Source organism: Camelus bactrianus, chromosome 12 (genome assembly GCF_048773025.1).
Source record: "Camelus bactrianus isolate YW-2024 breed Bactrian camel chromosome 12, ASM4877302v1, whole genome shotgun sequence".
In the NCBI taxonomy this organism is placed as follows: domain Eukaryota; kingdom Metazoa; phylum Chordata; class Mammalia; order Artiodactyla; family Camelidae; genus Camelus; species Camelus bactrianus.
In genome coordinates this window covers 39,652,762-39,659,134 of record NC_133550.1, presented here as the reverse complement: position 1 = coordinate 39,659,134, position 6,373 = coordinate 39,652,762, and positions in this window count along the sequence as shown.

Below are 6,373 nucleotides of genomic sequence, written 5' to 3'. Positions count from 1 at the left end.
GCTGTTGGCTTGCTGTCAGCTGGTGCAATAGGGATTAATGGGCCATGTTACTACTATACTTTTAAACTGCATTTATATAATTTAAATATTAAAAGTGCATGTATTTTAAATTTTATATATTCAAAGTTATCATTTTTTATGCGATTTCTTTATTGTTATTATGTTTGTAAAGTTCTTTCCCAATCCCAAGGTTTCATAAATACTTAGGTTTTCTTCCACACTTTTATTTATTACATCTAAGTCTTTAATCCATTGGAAATTGATTGGTTATGAAGTGAGAATTTAAACGGTTATTTTTCCACATGTGGTTAACCAATTAACCAAGCACGATTTATGGATTATTCTTTCCCCCTCCCATGGATTGGTGACATCATCTTTTATCACAGAGGGTATTATGATATGGTCCTTGGGTCTGTTTAGGGGCTCTGGCCTTTCTTCTGCTGATGTCTGTCTATGGGTTCTTGTACTGCCCAAATCTCGTACAGTCAAGGGGTGGAAGGAACTCATAGTTGGGATGAGATGATCATCATTATTTCTGCAAATTAAGTTCATACTGTATTAGCCATTCTGAAGCCTAGGGCTCAGGATGAGCTATGAAAGTTCAGGAGGGAGATGGGGGCATCAATCCAGACCTCTCAGAGGGCAGAAGTCTTTGAGCAGAGGGAGGGCACTTAAGAAGATGACTATCCTAACCCAGCGTTTGTTGTGGAAAGCAGAAGATCTATAATTACAATCTGGACAAGAAAAGAAACCCTTGGCTTTTTTCACCATTATCTGAGGTGCCCAAGACACTCCGGCCAGACCGAAGCCCCTCAGAGGTGCGCCACTAATGCAGGCGCAGGGTGTCACTGCGCAGCGAGGACCGGCGGGCAGCAGCCCCTTTGCCTGCAGCAGAATATGTAATATTTATTGATTTTCCTTTGAGTAGCAGGTTTAGTGAAGACTGCCAATTCTCCGGGGGGATAAACATGAAATGGATTCTCCCTCCCCCAAATCTATCAGTTCTGCTCTGTGGCACCTCCTTTTCCCACTGGGTAGCAGGCTCCATTAGCTATGTACACACCCGTCTGATTCTATGCCTTTTCATCATTTCAGTTATCAAAACGGTTTCTCTCCAGTTATTAAGTTTCAGTGCTGTTCAGTTTAAAATTTCAATTTTATATTTGATCCAAAGCTTTCCTCTTAGCCTCCAATGCAGACTAGGCCACAGGCTTTAGAAGATTTGGGAGTGGGGGAGGGGACTGGAGACGTGGCCTACTCTCTCTCTCCCCCACTCCTCGCCCTCCCTATGCGTCCCTTTCTGACTTTGGGCGCAGAGGAAGAAAAGGCAAAGCTGAATATGCTTTTTTGTGATTGCCAGTGGCAGGACTGTTGGTCCCCATGGCTGACCAAGTAGCCCTGGGACCTGCCCTAGCACTCTGGGCCAGGCAGCTTCTGGTGGGCCCTTGAGAAACATGTGGCTTCCTCTTCCAGCCAACCCCCAGGTGACAGCATTTCTCCAATGCACACGTCTCTCTGCCCAACATGCGGCCATCCTCCTGCAAGTCGACAGCCCCCAGACTATAGGGCCTGTGGGCAGGAGAGGCATCCATCCATGTTCTTAAACCAGGAGGTTAAGAGGATAATCCTACTCACCTCACACCAGTCTGTTACATTTCCAGCCCATGAAAACTTCCTTCTTATGACCCCTGCACCAGGTTCCCGCAGATCTCAAGGCTGGTGATATCCCTGGACTCTGTGTTAATCTGGGCTCCTGATGCCCCAAATCTCTGACATAGAGGTTATGTTATATTTATTTTGACTACTTCAGTTATTAAGTATTTGCCTCATTATAAGATCTAAGATTCAACAGAGAGGAGGAGTCACTTTCCTAAGACTACTCACCAAATCAGCACCATGCTCAGATTAGAATGGAAAGTGTCAGGGAAGAACCAACCTCCTAGCTGGGTAATCTTGGACAACTTACTTAACCTCTCTTAGTTTCAATTTCCTCAACTGTAAAATAAACATAATAATAATAGTATCTATCTTATAGGGTTCCATTGCTTAAATGAGATCCTACACGAAAACCCCAGTGCCTAGTACCTAAAGAGTTCTCATTTATGGTAGTTATTATTATATTTGTTTGGTTGGTTTTTTCCATTTTTTAAATTGAAGTATGAGTGACATATAACGTTATATTAGTTTTAGGTGTGTGACATACAGATTCGCTATGTGTATATACTGTGCAATGATCACCACAATAAGTCTGGTTAACATCGACCACCTTGTATACTAGCAAGCATTTTTTTACCCGTGATGTGGACTTTGGAGATTTACCTTCTTAGCAACTATCACATACGCAATACAGTGTTGTTAGTTCTAGTCATATGGTAGTCACTGTTGTTCTAAACAAGAGACTCTCCTCAGGCCCCTGTAAATTCAAATATGTCCAAGTGTCGCTGCCTTGCAGATGGCCAAGGCGTGTGTTTTTGGGAGTAACTCCCGAGCAAGGGATCAGCGTGCAGCTGCTGACCTTCCACCTCTGCAGTGACTGCTCCATTCACATGGTGAGACAGCCTGGGAGCGGGGCGAGGGGGAGTGTCTGTGTGTCTGTTTGTGCAGACCATCACATGAATTTGCATATATATATTTTAACATTTTCTAGCTGCAGGGATAATGTTCTAGAAAACTCTAAAAGAATTTGGTGTTTCTCAGTACTGTGACCTACTGCTTTATGACAAACTGCCAGCTAGTGGTCAGGAGTCAATTCACATTAAAGAACAAAGATTAGGAGATAACTGACCCTCTGAAAAGTCATTCATGGGATGTTCGTAATTCACATTGCATCTGCTCTCAACTCACCCCCTGGGTTTCTTATTTTATACTTATTTCCAGATTAATAGCCCAATTAGAAACCTATGGACTAAAGCCGTACCAAAGGCAATGACCCTTCTTCCTGCTACCAGCTCGCCCTTTAAAAATCGTCCTGAAATCCAGAGGAAAGCAGCAGGGCTCTTCCATTCCTGGACGAACTCTGCCCTCTAGTGTTCATTCGCACGCGCGCGCACCAGCACTCAAGCGTCTCCTTTGTTATTTTTTTCCTCAAGGGAGGTGAACAGAAGAGGCCTGCCACCCCCTCAGCCCTAACTCCCATCAGTCTGCTCTGTGTAGATAATCCACCAAAAGGCTCAGATGTTTCTGTCCCATGTGTTCGAAATTAATTTAGCCCATCAATCTCACTCTGTGGGAAGAAGCGTCCCTCAGCAGACTTGTAAGGATAAATTTCGGTGCAGAAAGCAGGGGGGGATGTCTGAGCTCTCCAGGACCTCCCGAGGGAGGGCGGTTAACTTGTGCCCAGGAAGTGGAGCCTTGGCAGGGCCATGTGACCAATCCTGGACCTTGATGTCCTCGCTGTGAGAGGAGCGGAGCAGGCTCCACAACCTTGCCTCCATTGTACAGGAGGGGAACCGGGTGCCTGTGATGCAGTGGAAAGGACACTGGGTGTGGGGACAGGGGTTCTGGCCTTCAATTCCAGCTTGAGCTGAGGGACCTTGGACTAGAAATTAATTTTTCTCAGCCTTGAATGTCTCATCTTATTAAATGGGAACAAGGACTTGGTCCTGCCAATGGCATCATTTTCTCATAAAAAGCAAGCAAGAGAGGGCAGGAGGGGCAACGCAAGGCTCCCCAAGTGCAGCAGAGTCGCAGAGAGTTGTACACGGTGCAGATTCCAGGGCTCCAGCCCCTGAAGATGGAATCAGAAGGGGAGGCAAAATAATGAACCCCCAAAGATGGCCACGTTCAATCTGCAGGACCCGTGAACATGTGACCTTACATGGCAAAAGGGACTTTGTAGATGTGACTAGATTTAGGATCTTGAGATGGGAGATTATCCTGGACTACTTGGAGGGGCCCCACATAATCACAATGGTCCTTAGAAAGGAAAGAGGGAGGCAGGAGAGGCAGAGAAGAGGTGGAGACAGAAGCACAGAGCCAGGCGCTGCAGCCGTGAGTTCAGGAAAGCCGGCGGCCTCGAGAAGCCGGAAAAGACAAAGAACAGACTTGCCCCGAGCGCCTCCAGAAGAAACAGCTCTGCCAACATCTTGCTTTTAGTACCTCAAGACCCACTTTAGGACTTCTGACCTCCAGAGCTGTAGATAATAAACCTGTATTGTTTGAAGCCATGAACCATGTGGTAATTTGTTACAGCAGGCTTAGGACACTAATACAGGTGTTGTGGGGGAGAATCAATGATCACAAATCTGCATTTTTGACAGGCTCCCTGGTGAGATCCTTATGCGACACTAAATTTAGAAGCCAGGGGTATAGTGGAAAGAGACGGGACCATGAATTCTATGTTGGGTCTAGCTCTGGCACCTTTAGCTGTGTGACTTTGGCAAAGTCACCCACCTTGCTGGGCCTTGGTTCCCCCATATGTAAAAGGAGGCAGTTTGGAGGGTGCTGTCTAAGGATTTTCTTGGCAGGAGCATTCTGAGAGTCTGAAAGAAAACAGAGAAGCTCTTTGAAAAGAGTCAATTCTGCCCAGTGTGGGTCTTACTCCTGGAATCTCCTAGAAGAGATACTGTTAAATATTGGAACAGTTAATTTTTATATAGCACTTCCTCTGTGTCAGGTCTTGGTCTAAGCTCTTCACTCAGAGGAACAGCTATCTGTGGGGTTATCTTGGCGCAGCGATGATTAATGTGCAATTAATAATTAAATGCTTTGAGGGGATGATTTCTAATCAGGAGTCTGATCAATAAGCCAGTAAAGGAGGGGTGGGCACCATCTTCAGCTAATTAAGGGGGCGACTCTGTCTCTGCTATGAAAAGAAAAATGTCACCAAACATTACTAGCAGCCCAAGGGGTCTGAATAGAAGGGGGAGGGGGTTTCTGTTGCCAGGCAACGAGCTCCTCATCACTAATCATGTGCATAAAGCGCTGGGTCCTGTTCTCAGCACAGCCAGGGGGCCTCCATCCTTCTCCCACCCCCTGCTCCCGACAGCTGGCCTTTGGGCTCTGGTTCCAGACACCTGGACCCTGAAACAGGCTTAGGACCCCTCAGTATTCCAGGGTCAGTTCTGCTGCTAAAAAGCAAAATGACAGAGAAAAGATGCTTTATGTCCATCTCAGATGAGCTGAGCCTTGGCACCGATATTCCAGAACACCCTTTCCTACACCGCAGCCTTTTGAATGAGCCATCACCCCTGCGGCTGGCTTAGATTTGAGAAAATCCCTTTGTGACCCCTACATTCAAGGGAGGCTCTTACTATTTGCCATGTGGATGCTGAGCAAACATGTGGGCCCCTGGGCTGGTTTTCAATGTGCTATGCAAACACTTCTCTCTGGATACAGCCAACTGTCCAATTATGCGAGATGCAGCCCCCTTCCCCTGGGGATTTGTTGTCTTAAAGCGCGAGGACCCAGTGTGATCGGGGAGTTTACATAGCACATGTCATACAGAGAATATGCACCCGCTGGGGAAGCTGTGGTCCCCCGGGGGCCCAGCCATCTTTCAGAAGAGAAGCGCAGAAGGCGGTTTCGTCTGTGACTCCTTCTGGAACGCACAGGCTCAGGATTAGCCAAAAATGGAAGAGGTGTTTATATCTGTTTCCTTCCAAGACACACAGGCTCTCCAGGAGAATGGAGAGCTGCTTTTGAGCTGTGGGGCCAAATGCTACGTTTGGGATGTGGTACTGGAGTTATCTAAGGGATGCCTTGGTCCTGGAAGATTATTTCAGAGAAAAGACTTTCCAAGCATTGGCTAAAAAGATAGACGTGACTCCAGAATGTGGAAATGTACCAATCTGTTTACCCTCCACAGTTCTAAAGCTGGAGCTGTCCTGTTCCAAAGTCAGAAAGGGGGCTGGTCTTCCCTGGGGAACCCTGAGGGGCTGGCGCCATCCCCTAGTGACCAGGCAGGCTGCACAGCTGTGAAATGGGGGGCACGTCTCCGCCACCTGTCATGCCCCCTCCCCACTGAGCCCCACTGGCCTCTGTGCTACCCACTCAAAACTACCCACTTGAGGCCTTTGCACAGGGCCCCAGATGCTCCACATGACATCTGGGTGACAAGAGACCTTCTTTTTCATCACCCTGTCTATAAGAATAGATCTGCCACCAGCATTTACTCTCCACCAAACATTTTAAATTTTCTTCAAAGTACTTCATTCTCTTTCTCCCTTTCCATCTGTCCATCTATGTTTTCTTTGCTCATTGCCTGTTTCATTCACTGGGGAGTAAGCTCTGTGTCTGTTCTGCTAAATGCTGTGTCCCTGGCACCTGCCACCATGCCTGCCATAGGCCAGCCCTCAATTCACATTTGCTGAGTGGGTCCCAATTCCTGTGATTCCACTCTTTTTCAGGAAGGCCTGAGACTCTTAACCCATTT